At 40.9% G+C, this 18,533-nt stretch overlaps 1 protein-coding gene across 3 annotated transcripts in view; it reads right to left on the bottom strand.

Moving 5' to 3' along the window:
• Nucleotides 1-7,127, bottom strand: part of LOC134916434 (bifunctional heparan sulfate N-deacetylase/N-sulfotransferase 4-like) — a 624,652-nt gene extending 617,525 nt beyond the window's left edge. The window contains exon 1 of one of the 3 annotated variants that reach the window (XR_010177405.1): nt 6,457-7,125. The gene's annotated coding sequence lies outside the window, so the exon portion shown is untranslated. Of the gene's footprint in view, nt 1-6,456 lie in introns of all 3 variants that reach the window. The other 2 variants (XM_063920212.1, XM_063920213.1) reach the window with 2 other exon arrangements.
• Nucleotides 7,128-18,533: the final 11,406 nt, after the last annotated feature.

The following is an 18,533-nucleotide window of genomic DNA, read 5'->3' on the forward strand; positions in this document are numbered from 1 at the left end:
CTTCTCCTGGCATATGTAAGAATAGTAGGGGTCCTCTGGTTGTGATCCTCAAAAGAATATAGAGTAGCTCCTCGCAGCGTAAAACTGTGACATTTATTTAAATAAAGCATAAAAACCACCAAATAAAGGAGTTGCTTAGTACCGCACAGGGCCTTTTTTGGAAGGCACAGTCAACAGCAAGAAAGGCAAATTTTAAACCTGGGTGTCAAATTTCTCTCCTAGAGCCAGTTGTTAGAACGTCTGGTCATGCAAGGCCAAATAGACAGCTCCCAAACCACCTAATCAGGCCCTGCCCGCAGTTGTATGATGAATTAAATATCATTACAAAAGGCCCCACCACCAATTTAGAGAAAAGAAGTGGTTTTCAGGAGGATAATCGCCTCTCCTGAAGGACTCACTGACATTGAGAGTATCCTGCCATCCTAAGAGATCAAGCCAGTATGGTAATAATGTTTATTATGAAACAGTATTTATTGCAAAAAAATGTTTGCAGGTGCATAATTCACACAGACACTTAGGGTAGTAGTTATCAAAGCATGGAGAGAGATAATGTGGAGAGAGACACATAAGTATACAATCATCTTCCATTTTTCAAACAGCCTGTAAAATGAGCATTAAATGCTGTTTGGCTGATTGGTTAGTTTATCTCTCTTCAAATTATTTCTCTCCATGTCTTGACCCTCTTATAATTATTAAGTGGAAAGCCCATACAATCTGAGTGACAAATTTTGATGAATTACAGTATATGTCAAGGATGGAGTCGTAAGATCACCCCAGGAGGTGAAGTACACCATGATATATAACCAGAAGGATTCCTGTGCATGGTTGACCCTTACTTTCTATTTATGTGGTCAATGCTAATTGCAGAATGGCACTAAGCCACGGAGAGAAACCAAAATATTCAAGAAAAGCCTAGAGAATTAATTGAAGTCTATCACTGAAGCAGAAACACAAAGAATGACCATGAGAAAGACACCATATGCCATGACTCTGTGAAGTGATCAGTGTATTTTAGAGCTCCAGGTGATGAGGGAAGGCTTTACACAAAACACGTGTTAAAAGTAAAACAGAGAGTTTAAAAATGAAATATAGGTTTTATGAAAGGGAAAGTAGGAGACATTTTAATAATAGTCAGATGCACCTGCTTATTACAGATTGACCTCACAAATTCAGAGGCATAACACTCAGATTGCACATGGGTAGTGATCTAGGAGAGAAGAGGTACTCATTTAAAATTTATGAGAGGTTTAAAGCACACAGGAGGTACCAATTACATTGTGGATGATACAGAAAACAGTTGTTATCCGGCAAGTCAGCATAAAAAAATAAAATATTGCTAAATATAATATAATATAATATGATTTAATATAACATTGTAAATAATATTATATTTTAGGTTTAGTTAGTAATTTATGACAAAGACAATGCTATGGTATTTTACATTTTTCCTATAAAAGGCACTTGAACAGTGGAGAATATTATTGCCTTTTGGGAGTGATTAGCAATGTTCCAAAGAATAGAAATATACTTTATTGACCACTAAATAGGTATATTTCTGTTATTAACATTTGATCTAACTTAGTGTAAGGACTACGTATAAAATATAGCACATGTCATATTTAGAAATAGTAGTACAGAAATGTCAAATAAATCATTGGAAGCCTTATAAGAAAATAAACTACAGCAGTAGTTCAACTATTTACTTTATAAATATGCACAGGATGCAGATTCATATTGGAGTTTAAGTGGATTTTAGTAGGGTGCATGCTCAAAACAGGCAACCTGATAATTGAGTTGTGTCTGACCAAACAGTAAGTTGCAGCTATTCGTATAGTCTATTCCATTAATAAATTATCAAAAAGCAGTCTCCTGGTCCCCTTCAAAAGCCCAGTACCATATAATAAAATGTATCTAATTATAGGCTCACTCTTATAATAGCATTGACTTTATATGCAAGTGAGAGTAACTGACTTGGATGAATAACACCAAAAACTACTATTTAACATAGTTATAATATGCTCTATTAAACCAGAGATGCCTTTTCTCAGTGATCATGCATTGTAGATGACAGAAGGCTTAATCTAATTTCTCCCAAGTTATGATTAACAGGTCTTTGGAGAGTAATAGGTTTCCATACAAAATTATCCCATGTTATCCCTGGAATTATAGTGCCAACCTATATTTAATGCAGCGTTATAATATCCATCCTCAATATATCTGAGAAAGTGAGGTAATGTGCGTAGGTACACTGAGATAGTTTTTATAGCCATCATTTAATCCACCAAATCCAATTCATAAAGCACACATCAGTAGAACATGTGTTGATTAAGACAAGAAGCCAATGCTGTTCCTGCAACTGTACTTACATTTTGATGACAATGAATAATGTTAATGTTATTTTTGCATGATCACTTGAGAATACTAAATACGTTTATCAAAAAGTACTTGAAGATGACGTTGGAACAAAACTGCCCATGGTATTTCCAAGCTCACCTCTCCAGTAAAGGTTATTATTAATGCTACTGTACATATAAACAAAATAGGAAATAAACCATTGTAATTGTCATATGACTGACTTTGCTAACTTATGGGTCAGAATCCCAAGAGGTGGATTGTCATGGTCATTGTCATGGTCATGGTCATTGTCATGCTGGGTGACCTCCATGATCCTTTCTTTATAAAAAATTGTTTGTTCTTCAAAATAATATACTATTATGGTTTAAAAATACAATTTTGTAAAAAAATACAATGCCCTATCCAAAGTTTTACCACAATGATATTAAATTGGTGGTCAACAGATACAACTTTAATTAGAATTATGATTAGTATTATTATAATATCAACAACAGTAATAGTAATAGTTTGAGATACTGTAAAAAGAGCAAGGAACCTGCTTAAAATCTAATATATGGGTCATTTGTCACAATATCACTGCTAAATGCCTTAGTTTATATTAAACATGGAAAAGGTAATATTTATCTCCTAAAATTGGACAGCTAGTTTAATTAAGGAAACTTATACAGTATGTAATTATAATTTCACAATTTGGATTCCCAAAAGAAAGTATCATAGATATAATGTGAAAATCTGCAACAAAATGTTTTATGTACGGTATATGCAATATAGTCGCTGCTTTTATATATGTTGGATATAGTCACTGCTTCTATGTATATCATATATAACAACTGCATATATATATATATATATATATAACATAGTCTGTAGGGCAGCACACCTTTTATAAAATGATGGTCCCGGTGCCGGCCGTAGAACTTCCCCAGCCAGGAGTCCAAATAGACAGCAAATGGTATCGGCAGCACACGGTGAAATAACGACACAAGGAGTCAGGATAAACTGCAACGTTTCGATGTGTATTACATCGTCATCAGGCACAAACAATACAATAACTAGACTCTGCTCACCTTATATCCCCACCATGTGGGGATAGCGCTACACATGGTGGGGATATAAGGTGAGCAGAGTCTAGTTATTGTATTGTTTGTGCCTGATGACGATATATATATATTTTTTTTTTTTCTATGTGTATGCGTTACAGTTTCTGCGTTTCCTATTTCAATCTTGTACTGTGATATTATTATTATTATTATTATTATTATTATTATCATCATCATCATCAACAAGAGTTGTGCAAACTGATCATGTTACAGTATATTATAAATAGTATAACTAGTTATATTTTTAAGAGGTTTTCTATGAACTATAGCCATTAAATCTGTAAGCACATCAATAAAACTAAAATAAAAATAATGCCGCACTGATTAAAAAAATGTAACATTTAAAATGTTTCCAAAATGACTTTAAGAAAATAAATCATATTGGTATTTTGGAAAAGTTTACTCCAGTGCTCCATACTGCCATGTTACAGGCTGTGTTTGAAAACTGACAGTAGCAGGTTGGCTGGCACTTTATTAATGTGAAATGTATCACTTTTCAAGGCTTAGCCTTAGTACATCTGACCCACAGTCTGAAACTGTTGTCCCGTTTCAGTGGGAAGGTGTCTGCCCTTGACCATTGTGGTAGCAACCAGCTCATGTATCAGACAAGACTGATCCTGTACTGTAGGTCATTTATTTCCTAAAGATGCAAACACCAGTTGGCTTCTTCCCCAATGGGTGGAGCCCAGCTATGAGACTTGAGTTGGTGAGGCTTAAATGTAAATGCAGGTTGGGCTGGAGAGGATTCATAGTTCATAAAAAATGGCAAGGCTGTGACCTGCTAAACGTCAAATGTGCAGTAACTTGAATAAACAGAAATTAACACAATCTGGGGCACTTCATGTGAAAGTAGAAACTTTGACAAGCAACCCTTTTTGCTGAACCTAGAGCTAGTTAGACAATGAACACTGCACAATGACACATTGTAAACAAACAGCTCATTCACCTTAACAACAGATGTAGGCTATGTACTGTATGTCTGTGTGTGTAGATTTATGCATCTATAGTATCTGAGCAATTACATATACACACACACATATGTGTGTGTGTGTGTGTGTGTGTGTGTGTGTGTGTGTGTGTGTGTGTGTGTTAAGCTACAAATTTTTTGTTATTACGCTATGTTCTACTAAGGTAAATAGACTTATTAGTTTTCCTATGCTGCATAATCTGTTTGTCTGTCTATATGATTTGTCTTGCATTTCTGGAAAATTTGATCAATAATACACAAAGTGTTTTCCTGAACAAGGTCAACCTTACCTTAACCACTTCATCTCCTGAGGGGTTTAAAAGCTCCTCCAGCACTATTAATGCAGATAAATTACATTTTTCCTTATGCAATTACTGATGAACTATCACTGGGTAATTCACAGCATCTGTATGTATATAAGTGTATAAAACACTTTATATTTTAAATTTAAATACTATACAGCTCAGTAATAGTAATGATTGTACATCATTGGCTAAGGTAGGCATAGTAAAGAATGTATCAGTATGTTCAGTACATCACTTAAACAATCAGAGGTATTCCAAATGAGAAAGCTGCCAGTTAATTGGTAATGTAATTAATCATTTATATTAATTTTAGGTAAATCTTCATCTATGTATGTTGCAATATACTTTATTTATTGCAAAGAAATATATTTTCACTTTGTCCATTTTGACTAAGATGCATTTTATGTAACCAATGGCAAAATGAAAATAAGTCAGATGGAGAAAGTGAATGTAACTTTTGTGAGTCATATCATAACATGTACAGTTGTATACTGTACAGCACTTCTACAATTTGTATAACTACAGTACATTTTGAAACAAGTGTCACAGCAAGTATTTCATGTGTTGCATCACTTGGTAAGCATCAGTGTCTTAAAGAGATGTATTCAAAACAATCGGGCCAAAGCAACTAACATACATCCCAGCAAGGGGAATGCATGGAATAATACATGATACATTTATATGCAAACTTAGCAATTCACGTGGACGTGGAATGAAAACCTTCCATCTTAAAAGAGATTAAAATGAATGCATATGATAGCCCACACATGTTTATATATCAAAATCAGTTTGTTGTACCCCTTACTACATATAATCAATACAATAAGGAAATATATTGATTTCTGTACAATTTTGATTAACTGTTTATCCAGTATGGAAAAGTATGATACATGATGCACTCACCACTGTGACCAATGCTGAACTATGGCGTCATTTACTTTAGTTAAACTCTCTATAAAGTTGGGACATCTGGGGCGAGTGTGAAATCAGTGTTGGCCCAATGTGAGTTATTGCTATGGCATGAAACAGAGAAAACACATTTCTATCTCAAAGAACATCCAGCTGCACATGGTAACAAACATGGACCAATGTACACGACTGATCAATAGTTTGAATACAGATTGCCTGGTGTTTACACATACTGTATAAATAGCTCTGCAATCAATCTTAATCTGATCAAATAAGACTAATACACATATATACATACATACATACATACATACATACATACATACATACATACATACACACACACACACACACATACATAATTTTTTTTTATAAATACAGGATCAATGAATGAAGAAATGAAGAAACATCCAATGCAAAAAGATGCTGGAGAAATATTCTATTGAGTAATTGGCAGAAAATGGTTTGCAATTATTCTTCATTCATTAAGTTCCATGAAATTGTCAGGCACCTGATAAAGCTGGCAAGCCAGGGAGACATTTGCAACGAAATATGGAGTTATTTAGAAATACTATATACTGTACTATAAGAAGGAAGATAATAGCATGTCACACTAGTAACACTTATGCAGAAGCCACAGCAATTGACAGAACACCTCAGCACCAGTGCTGGTCTCTTCGTTATTGTTAGTATACCGTATTTGTTATGGCAAGTATAATTTACTGTAAGTAGTAATACAAGCACATACTATGCGTTTAGAACCTTGGGTATACTTATATATGAACATCACAGTTGTGAGCACTTTACAACTATGACTAACCTGAAAAAACAACGTCCGTCTCTTCTTCTTCGCTAGATGCTTTGCAGCCTCCACAGGAACACGTAACCGGGAACAGAGGAGTTAGGGTTACCTGTCAGGTCTCACCATCTGCTGAATCAGTAGCCAAGTCAGCCAGCAAAGAAACTGAACTCCTTACAGCAGAGCCCCCTCTGTTATATACCAGCAGGAATAGACATACATGCAGTCACTGTGTGCCGTTTTCTAGCCATGCAGCCAGCTGGAATGATTCACACCTCTGTGCGAAGCACTATAAAATGCACCTTCCTTCTTGGACATGAGGATTTCACCAGGGAGAATTCAGGGAACAGCACACACAAAACATTGCTATGAAAACTATTTAATCTCACGAACACCAGCTGCTGACTGCCTCTCCCCTTGCTACTGTACGTCTTGATGGGCTGCTATAGTCAGTGCTCTCCTCGCTGCTCTGTCTTATCATCTGAACTGGAACGGCAAGCATCTTTGCAGTATTATGATTGGCAGAAGCAGCCAATTCCTTCAGCTGATCACCCTCAGGACTCTCAAGGACTAGAAGCTGTTGTGATGTCATCCAGATAGTGGGATGTAACACATGGATCTATTCCAACAGTGGCTAATTCAGAGATCAGCTGCATTCCTCTCACACCAGAGTGATTTATTAAAAACTCCTGAAGGATTAGCAAAATCTGTCACTACACATTTGGGACCCTTTTTCTTTTTTTTTTCTCTTACACACCAGCTGTTGTTATATGCAAGCAGAAGTGTAATACCACACTCAGCTTTTGACACCTTCAATCAATGGTGTCATAAAAATGTCTGATAAGAAAAATGTGACATGCTTCTGCATTTTGTTTTCTCGAGCAATCATGTCAGGCAAGTAAAACAATGTAACCTTTTTTTTTATTTGAAGACAGATGGTTTAATAACAAGGTCACAGGTTTTAAATTAATTCAGAAAGATTTTAATAGTAATTAAATTAGTATGGATAAACTTGGGTGACTGATGAGAAACAGGTATCTGTCAGCTGTCTTTAATTACTGTAGGTTCTGGATTCATATACTTCCTCTTTATTCAAATGCATCTCAATAGAAAAATATAAATAGATACAGTAGCAAAGTAATATAAAGTAACATTTAATTTAAAATTTTTGGCTTTTTTTATACTTCTGAGTTAGGATAAAATGTAAAAATATCAATGAGACTAAAATTGTACACTAGCCGATGTGTGCTGGAGATATGAACGATCTCGTTCAGTAATGAATGAGAAATTGTTCATATCGCTTAGTGTGTACTATGCACCAATGATGAACGATGCGTGGCCCCGCAGACGTTCATCTTTGGTTCTCTGTCGCTTTGCAATGCAAGTCAATTTGGACGATGATCGATCATCATTCAGATCGATCGTCGTCCAAATTGAATGCATTGGCAAGTGTGTAGAGGGCTTAAGATTATTTGTCCAATCTTTCTGGGTGAAACGAAAATCGTCCATTTGCACCCAAAAATCCAGAAAATGGGCAAAAAGGGTTGTTCAGATAAATTGGTTAAATCAAATGGATCAATTCAAATTTTTGTCTGTTTTCCAATGTTTGGGAACAAATGGTTGATTGTCATTTGCTCACATACATTACCAGATTTTCTATCCAATCAGAAACACTGGACAGATAATCTTATAGTGTGTATCCAGTTTAACATTAAAATAAAGCTACATAATATATACTGTTGCATTTTTGTAGCACTGGACAGTCTGTGTAGCTCAGTGCATTCACACTATCGTGGCTGCATCTAGGTGTGAATGCACCTCGTTTGCCACGACCACGTGCACACCTGGCATGTGGTCCATCTTAGGTGTGCCCATGACCCTTTGAGAATGTATTGAGTGGCAATTGCAAGGCGTTTCCAGGCACGGGTGCACTAGGGGCGCCAGGCTGCACATATTGCCATGGCTAAGCCACGTTGAGCGTGGCTACATCTGTACATGCAATTCAGAGTCATATAGACGTGTCCTCATACACTTTGTGGTCAGTCCTACACTCTGTTGTGTTCTCACAGGGGTGAGTAAATGCAGTTCGATGCCGCACTTATGGTACCTCTGACTTGCAGATGTTTTGTTCACAGCCACACAGGGCTGAGAGCAAATATCTATAAGTCAAGCACTTAAAGGGGCCACCAGGGGTGCGAGCTCAGATGCTGTTGCTGACATGTTGCACCTTTTGTAAGGATTGACCCCTTAGTGTTTATATACCATACGATGCAAGCCAACCAATGTGACTAAGATGCTCTGAGAGGTGTGGTGTTTTGTAGTTTTCTTTAAATGTTGCATTTTATTTGTATCGCATAAGCAGCAAAACACCACTCAGAGTTATACAGGAATTAGTTTTAAATAATACAAAGTCACAGATGAAGCACAACAGCATGAGAGATACCTGTAGTTGCTGCCACTGCATCAGAGCATTTTATACAGATTCAGCCCCAATCGCTCACAGATATATAAACAAACCACATCAGATTGATCAATGTAAAGTAGCAAAGCAGTCATGACCATGTGTGCCTCTGTCATTCCACAGGGGTGAGAGATGGAAGTAGGGAGTAAGAGTTGCAGGAGGTTAAAAAGAGAGAAGTAGGATAAATCTGTATACACACTAGATGACGTTGCTCTATGAGCGACGTTGTCTAGTGTTTCCCCTCACATGCCGGGCGGTCGGCGGCCGTCCATACACACTGAGCAATATGACCGTTCATATTGTTCAGTGACGTCACACAGAGGCCGGCTGTGCATGCAGCTCCTGGACGCATACACTGCTGACACCAAGGGTCATTAATGACCCACAATGCCATGCATCGGCCGTCGTCGCCAGCATACACACTTGAAGAGAAAGTGAAGGACGTCTCTCATGAAGGGAGAAAATGAGCAACGTCGTTCATTTTATCGGCAAGTGTGAATGCACCTTAAGAGGTACAGGGGAAGAGAAAAGGAAGCAGTGAGTAAGAGATGCAAGAGGTTAGGAGAAAGATGAAGGAGTGAGCAATGCAGTGGTGACAAAAGGAAGGAGTACTTAAGAGGTGCAGGGGTGAAAGATGGAAGTAGGTGGTTAGAGTTTCCAAAGGGTGAGAGAGGGAATGAGAGAATGCAGGCCCAGTGCTAGGGTGTTCGATGCCCCCATGAAAGTTAGAAATTTGTGCCTTCCTACAACACAGTCACACAGTCAGCACACAAGTAGATAAGTAGATTTTCAGGTGCACTATCAACAGCAGCTGGTGTAGGAATAAGGGGACTGCACCATCCACAACTGGCACACCGGTAAACCAACATCCTTAATGGGACATTGCTTTCCTCATTTCAATATCCGGTATATCCTCCATCCAGCATACAGGATTAGTTATTTCCAGTCCTAGTCAGCCTTTCGATATAACTGTGGCAATACAATTTAACAAGCACAGATCAACGTGAATTTCTTATCTTGGTTTTTTTGAGATACACATATACATATATATATATATATATATATATATGATTTTATTTTATGTTATTAATAAACATGTTATATAATCTATAAGCCATTCTGTATGCCTTTTTCATAAGACAGCCAGTGCTGGTGTATATACCTTTACACAATCAGCACACCCTACAGACTGACTCTCACAACACCCACCAGGCCATCAATCTGTGAACTCATTGATACTGCACAAGTATAAAACCACCCTTCTTCATCCACCTCTCATAAAATCCTTGCTCAGTACAGTGGAAGCCTCTCCCTACATATCATACAGATGTGTCAGAGAGTAGCCACAGCACCCAAAGCATGTGACTATTATGGTAGCACCATTGGCACCACCATCTCACCCCAAAGTTTTAAACCTGAATTGCCTGCTCCAATTCAAACATACAGTGCAAAGACTGTGCTGGGTGCTTAGATCTTTGGTAAAAATGGAGAAGAATCCCATTACTCATAATTCCCTTGGAGCTATAAGGCCCAATGAGTGGAAAAAAGAATGTTAAGGTCCCCACTTGCTAAAATTGAGAGGAATCCATTGAATCTCCAACCTCTGGAGTCAAAAGTCCCCTTAGGGGACAAGGGTCTTCAGGCTTCTCTCAGCTGCAAGGCTCGGGGTCATCCCTTTCTTCGCAGGGTTTGTCAATGCTGCCCCCTCAGTAGATTGGGGAGAGGGCTGTCCATAAGGGTATCCCCAAACCCCCACTCACAATAAACATGTAGTGAAAAAGATGCAAAACGTGCAATAAATAAATATGACATAGCCCAAAGGCCAGGAAAAAAAAATATCCTTGCCCCAGCGAGAAGGCCAGAACAAAGGAAAAATGGTGCATCCTGAAACCAAAGTGCTTAGTGCAAAGTGCCACATTCATGTGCCCCAATACCCATACATGTTCAGGCACCTCTGGCTCAGGAGGCACCAGGAAAGCTTAGCACCTCTGGCTCAGGAGGCACCAGGAAAGCTTAGCACCTCAGATTCAGGTTGCCAGCCTCTTAGGCAAAGAAATAACTGTCTATTACCTGCTGGGGTACCTTTAAGCCTATCTTAGCCAAAAAACTTATGCAACTATGTATTTGCACATGGGGCAAATTTAAAAGGAAATAAAATGTAACACTTGAGATAGCTTATATCTTACACCATAAGGAAAAATAGATATTGGTAAGAACTAGCGGACATAGGGAAGGTAGTGTTGAAAAGTATTAATTAATTTTACACTATCAAATTCTCTAAAGCTTCTTGGGTTCTAGGTGTACCCCAGATGCCTGACCATTCTATTGAATTTTTCCCCACTCCTAAATTCCCACCACTGGTCACACTGACATTTATTTTTGTACTCACAATCGACCAGATTCTGAGTGGCATGCAGTGTCAAAGTCGAACACAGCTGAACAATTATTTTCTACTGTACATGCATCTAAGTCACACTGCGCATGTGTATAGACTATAGAGTCCATGTGCACAATGGGCCTAATTCAGACCTGGTCGCAAGCAGGTGTTTTTTGCACTGCTGCAAACAGGCAGTCGCCGCCTACAGGGGGAGGGTGAAATCACTGTAAAGGGGTGCGAATGCATGTGCGGAGAGCTGCACAAATGAAAGGACTAAAGGACCCCATACACTAGAGTGATAATGCCCGATTTCATCCAATTTCGGGCATTCAGGACGATATATCGGGTGAAATCGGGCATTTTAAAAGTATTGCCGATCCGATCCGCGTTCCGTGAGTGTCGTGTCAGATCCCCTAGGTCGCTAGTGCTGCACTCGTGATATATTGTAATCGCCTGGAATCGTATGGAAAAAGGTGTGTTTATTTGTGCCTGCAATATATCGTAGGAAGTTTGACTGGCATTCTCAGGACACTCCCATCAGCGGCAGCAGCATCAGCAGCATCAGCTATGCAGCAGGAGAGCTCATCAGATAAATCCAATCAAATCGGATATTTTATTTTCCCAAGTATGTATTTCCACACTGACCACCAATCACTGTCCACTTAGCACACTGACCATCAATGTAAACACTCTGACCACCATTGTACAGTATTTTAAATTATTGTTCACATTTTATTTATTTCTGTGTGCCCAAAGTAATTTTAACCCCCTAAAGCCATGTGTTTTCACCACCACTGTAGCCCAATGCTGCAGCTTGTGTTTCTGTGTCCCCAAAATCATTTTAACCCCCAAATGGCCATGTGTTTTCACCGCCACTGTAACCTTATGCAGCACCATGTGTTTCTGTGTGCCCAGAGTGATTTTTTCCCCCCTAAAGCCATGTGTTTTCACTGCCACTGTACCCCCATGCTGCACCACATGTTTCTGTGTCCAAAAAGTAATTTTAACCCCCAAATGGTCATGTGTTTTCCCCCCCACTGTACCCCAATGCTGCACCATGTATTTCTGTGTCCCCAAAGTCATTTTAACCCCAAAATGGCCATGAGTTTTCACCGCCACAGTACCCCCATGCTGCATTATGTGTTTCTGTGTGCCCAAAGTGATTTTTACCTCCAAATGGCCATGTGTTTTCACCGCCACTGTACCCCCATGCTGCACCTTGTGTTTCTGTGTACAAAAAGAAATTTTAACCCCCAAATGGCCATGTGTTTTCACTGCCACTGTACTCCAATGCTGCACCTTGTGTTTCTGTGTCCATAAAGTTATTTTAACCCCCAAATGGCCATGTGTTTTAACCACCACTTTACCCCAATGCTGCACCTTGTGTTTCTGTGACCCCAAAGTGATTTTAACCCCCAAATGGCCATGTGTTTTCACCGTCACTGTACCCCCATGTTGCATTATGTGTTTCTGTGTGCCTAAAGTGATTTTTACCCCAAATGGCCACATGTTTTCACCGCCACTGTACCCCCATGCTGCTCCTTGTGTTTCTGTGTCCAAAAAGTGATTTTAACCCCCAAATGGCCATGTGTTTTCACCACCACTGTGTCCCAATGCTGCACCTTGTGTTTCTTTGTCCCTAAAGTCATTTTAACCCCCAAATGGCCATGTGTTTTCACCACCACTGTACCCCCATGCTGCACCTTGTGTTTCTGTTGCCCAAACTGATTTTTACCCCAAAAGCCATGTGTTTTCACCGCCACTGTAACCCCATGCTCCACCTTGTGTTTCTGTGTCCAAAAAGTCATTTTAACCCCCAAATGGCCATGTGTTTTCACCGCCACTGTAACCCGATGCTGCACCTTGTGTTTCTTTGTGTCCCCAAAGTCCTTTTAACCACCAAATGGCCATGTGTTTTCACCGCCACTGTAACCCCATGCTGCACAATGTGTTTCTGTGTGCCCAAAGTGATTTTTACCCCTAAAGCCATGTGTTTTCACCGCCACTGTACCCCCATGCTGCACCTTGTGTTTCTGTGTCCAAAAAGTAATTTTAACCCCCAAATGGCCATGTGTTTTCACCGCCACTGTACCCCAATGCTGCACCTTGTGTTTCTGTGTCTCCAAAGTCATTTTAATCCCCATATGGCCATGTGTTTTCACCGCCACTGTACCACCATGCTGTACCATTGATGCTTGTGTAATGAGGAAAATATTTTAAATTTTTTTTTTATTTATAAACCATATATTATACAAATGTAAACACCATTTAACAAAAAAAAACATTTAACCATACAAACATTTAAACATATAACCAATAACCATATAACCATATAACCATATAACCATTAAACATATAACCATTTACCATATACCTTAAGTAAAACCATTTGTAAAACACAAAATATGTATAACAGTTTGTGCACCAATTTTTTTTTCATTATATATATGCCTCTAGATTCAGACATAGACTTCATCACCGGCCTACTAGAAATGTACCGTGGATTGGAGTGTTTATGGAAGATCAAAGCCAAGGGCTATTCTGATATTAGCCCTCATTCCGAGTTGATCGCTCGCTAGCTTCTTTTAGCAGCAGTGCAAACACTAAGCCGCCGCCCTCTGGGAGTGTATCTTAGCTTAGCAGAAGTGCGAACGAAAGGATTGCAGCATTGCTACAAAAAAAGATTGTGCAGTTTCAAAGTAGCTCGAGACTTACTCCTAGCTAGCGATCACTTCAGTCTGTTTAGTTCCTGTTTTGACATCACAAACACGCCCTGCGTTCGGCCAGCCACGCCTACGTTTCCCCAGCCACTCGTTCGTTTTTATCCGACACGCCTGCGTTTTTACACACACTCCCCGAAAACGGTCAGTTACCACCCAGAAACACCCACTTCCTGTCAATCACTCTGCGGTCAGCAGTGCGACTGCAAACCGTCGCTAGACCTTGTGTTAAACTGCATGGCTTTTGTGAAAGTACAACGTGCGTGCGCAGTGTGCACCATACGCATGCGCAGAAGTGCCAATTTTTTGCCTGATCACTGTGCTGCAAACAACGGCAGCTAGCGATCAACTCGGAATGACCCCCATAGTACGACGAAATGCGGCCTTGGAGGAGCTAGTGGAGTACTCCAGGCCCTTTGTGTCCGGTGCTGACAAAGAATGGGTCAAGAAAAAGATACAGAACCTGCGTACTGTGTTCCTGAAAGAACACAAAAAAATGAAACAGTCCAAAAGGTCTGGATCAGGTTCTTCCCAGATTTACAAGACCTTGCTCTGGTACTACCCCATGCCGGAGTTTGTCCTAGACCAGGAGGCTACCTGGACAGGTTTCACCTCCCTCCCTCGGACTGCCACACCAGAGCCTGAAGAAGGTGACCTATCTTTGTCTGCATCTGTAAGTATAATTTTTTAATACGTTTTTAAGTTTTTGCAAGTTCCATCATAAATCCAACACAGTAAACTAATTAAATGTGTGCCTCCTGCCAAGCGACTGCACCCACCCCGTTAAAATAGGCCAGGTACTCATCCCTGACCTATTTTGCCAGTAGACTCAACCTAAAATGGAGTGGAGGTGGTTCCAGAGAGGAAAATGGTGAAGTCTTGTCTGGGTGTTCAGGGTCTGGGTCTCCTGGCGCTTCTCTGGGCAGTGTCCTATGCTGGGTGGTTTTTCTGCGCAAATAGTTATGCAGGACATAGCACACAGTAACCACCCAATCTATCTTCTCCACCTGCAAATTGATAGCCATTAGGAATTAGTGATGTGCACCGGACATTTTTCGGGTTTTGTGTTTTGGTTTTGGATTCGGTTCCGCGGCCGTGTTTTGGATTCGGACGCGTTTTGGCAAAACCTCCCTGAAATTTTTTTGTCGGATTCGGGTGTGTTTTGGATTTGGGTGTTTTTTACAAAAAACCCTCAAAAACAGCTTAAATCATAGAATTTGGGGGTCATTTTGATCCCATAGTATTATTAACCTCAATAACCATAATTTCCACTCATTTCCAGTCTCTTCTGAACACCTCACAATATTATTTTTAGTCCTAAAATTTGCACCAAGGTCGTTTGATGACTAAGCTAAGCGACCCAAGTGGCCGACACAAACACCTGGCCCATCTAGGAGTGGCACTGCAGTGTCAGACAGGATGGTCGATTTAAAAAATAGTCCCCATACAGCACATGATGCAAAGAAAAAAAGAGGTGCACTGTGGTCGCTGGATGGCTAAGCTAAGCGACACAAGTGGCCGACACAAACACCTGGCCCATCTAGGAGTGGCACTGCAGTGTCAGGCAGGATGGCACTTCAAAAAAATAGTCCCCAAACAGCACATGATGCAAAGAAAAATGAAAGAAAAAAGAGGTGCAAGATGGAATTGTCCTTGGGCCCTCCCACCCACCCTTATGTTGTATAAACAGGACATGCACACTTTAACAAACCCATCATTTCAGCGACAGGGTCTGCCACACAACTGTGACAGAAATGACTGGTTGGTTTGGGCCCCCACCAAAAAAGAAGCAATCAATCTCTCCTTGCACAAACTGGCTCTACAGAGGCAAGATGTCGACCTCCTCCTCATCGTCCGATTCCTCACCCCTTTCACTGTGTACATCCCCCTCCTCACAGATTATTAATTCATCCCCACTGGAATCCACCATCTCAGGTCCCTGTGTACTTTCTGGAGGCAATTTCTGGTGAATGTCTCCACGGAGGAATTGATTATAATTAATTTTGATGAACATCATCTTCTCCACATTTTCTGGAAGTAACCTCGTACGCCGATTTCTGACAAGGTGAGCGGCTGCACTAAACACTCTTTCGGAGTACACACTGGAGGGGGGCAACTTAGGTAAAATAAAGCCAGTTTGTGCAAGGGCCTCCAAATTGCCTCTTTTTCCTGCCAGTATACGAACGGACTGTCTGACGTGCCTACTTGGATGCGGTCACTCATATAATCCTCCACCATTCTTTCAATGGTGAGAGAAACATATGCAGTGACAGTAGACGACATGTCAGTAATCGTTGGCAGGTCCTTCAGGCCGGACCAGATGTCAGCACTCGCTCCAGACTGCCCTGCATCACCGCCAGTGGGTGGGCTCGGAATTATTAGCCTTTTCCTCGCACCCCCAGTTGCGGGAGAATGTGAAGGATCAGCTGTTGACGGGTCATGTTCCGCTTGACTTGACAATTTTCTCACCAGCAGGTCTTTGAACCTCTGCAGACTTGTGTCTGCCGGAAAGAGAGATCCAACGTAGGTTTTAAATCTAGGATCGAGAACGGTGGCCAAAATGTAGTGCTCTGATTTCAACAGATTGACCAGCCGTGAATCCTGGTTAAGCGAATTAAGGGCTCCATCCACAAGTCCCACATGCCTAGCGGAATCAATCTGTTTTAGCTCCTCCTTCAATGTCTCCAGCTTCTTCTGCAAAAGCCTGATGAGGGGAATGACCTGACTCAGGCTGGCAGTGTCTGAACTGACTTCACGTGTGGCAAGTTCAAAGGGTTGCAGAACCTTGCACAACGTTGAAATCATTCTCCACTGCGCTTGAGTCAGGTGCATTCCCCCTCCTTTGCCTATATCGTAGGCAGATGTATAGGCTTGAATGGCCTTTTGCTGCTCCTCCATCCTCTGAAGCATATAGAGGGTTGAATTCCACCTCGTTACCACCTCTTGCTTCAGATGGAACCTAGATGGTATTTGGTACCGGGGACACAGTACCTCAATCAAGTCTGTAGTTGCCTGTGAATTAACGGTGGATAACTGAAACACGTTTCTCACCGCCCAGGCTGCCAAGGCCTGAGTTATCCGCTTTGCAGCAGGATGACTGCTGTGATATTTCATCTTCCTCGCAAAGGACTGTTGGACAGTCAATTGCTTACTGGAAGTAGTACAAGTGGTCTTCAGACTTCCCCTCTGGGATGACGATCGACTCCCAGCAGCAACAACAGCAGCGCCAGCAGCAGTAGGCATTACACTCAAGGATGCATCGGAGGAATCCCAGGCAGGAGAGGACTCGTCAGACTTGCCAGTGACATGGCCTGCAGGACTATTGGCTTTCCTGTGTAAGGAGGAAATTGACACTGAGGGAGTTGGTGGTGTGGTTTGCAGGACCTTGGTTACAAGAGGAAGGGATTTAATGGTCAGTGGACTGCTTCCGCTGTCATCCAAAGGTTTTGAACTTGTCACTGACTTATGATGAATGCGCTGAGGGTGACATATAAGGGAGGATGTTCCGAGGTGGTTAACGTCCTTACCCCTACTTATTTCAGCTTGACAAAGGCAACACACGGCTTGACACCTGTTGTCCGCATTTGTGTTAAAATAATTCCACACCGAAGAGGTGATTTTTTTTTGTAATTTGAACAGGCATGTCAATTGCCATATTCGTCCCACGGACAACAGGTGTCTCCCCGGGTGCCTGACTTAAAAAAACCACCTCACCATCACAATCCTCCTTGTCAATTTCCTCCTCAGCGCCAGCAACACCCATATCCTCATCCTGGTGTACTTCAACAGTGACATCTTCAATTTGACTATCAGGAACTGGACTGCGGGTGCTCCTTCCAGCACTTGCAGGGGCCATGCAAATGGTGGAAGGTGCCACCTCTTCCCGTCCAGTGTTGGGAAGGTCAGGCATCACAGTCGACACAATTGGACTCTCCTTGGGGATTTGTGATTTAGAAGAACGCACAGTTCTTTGCTGTGCTTTTGCCAGCTTAAGTCTTTTCATTTTTCTAGCGAGAGGATTAGTGCTTCCATCCTCATGTGAAGCTGAACCACTAGCCATGAACATAGGCCAGGGCCTCAGCCATTCCTTGCCACTCCGTGTCGTAAATGGCATATTGGCAAATTTACGCTTCTCCTCAGACGCTTTTCATTTTGATTTTTGGGTCATATTACTGAACTTTTGTTTTTTGGATTTTACATGCTCTCTACTATGACATTGGGCATCGGCCTTGGCAGACGACATTGATGGCATTTCATCGTCTCGGCCATGACTAGTGGCAGCAGCTTCAGCACGAGGTGGAAGTGGATCTTGATCTTTCCCTATTTTACCCTCCACATTTTTGTTCTCCATTTTTTAATGTGTGGAATTATATGCCAGTATCAATAGCAATGGCCTACTACTATATATACTGCGCACAACTGAAATGCACCACAGGTATGGATGGATAGTATACTTGACGACATAGAGGTAGGTAGAGCATTGGCTTACTGTACCATACTGCTATATATTATATACTGGTGGTCAGCAAACTGTGCAAAA

The sequence above is a fragment of the Pseudophryne corroboree genome, chromosome 1 (assembly GCF_028390025.1).
Source record: "Pseudophryne corroboree isolate aPseCor3 chromosome 1, aPseCor3.hap2, whole genome shotgun sequence".
NCBI lineage: Eukaryota > Metazoa > Chordata > Amphibia > Anura > Myobatrachidae > Pseudophryne > Pseudophryne corroboree.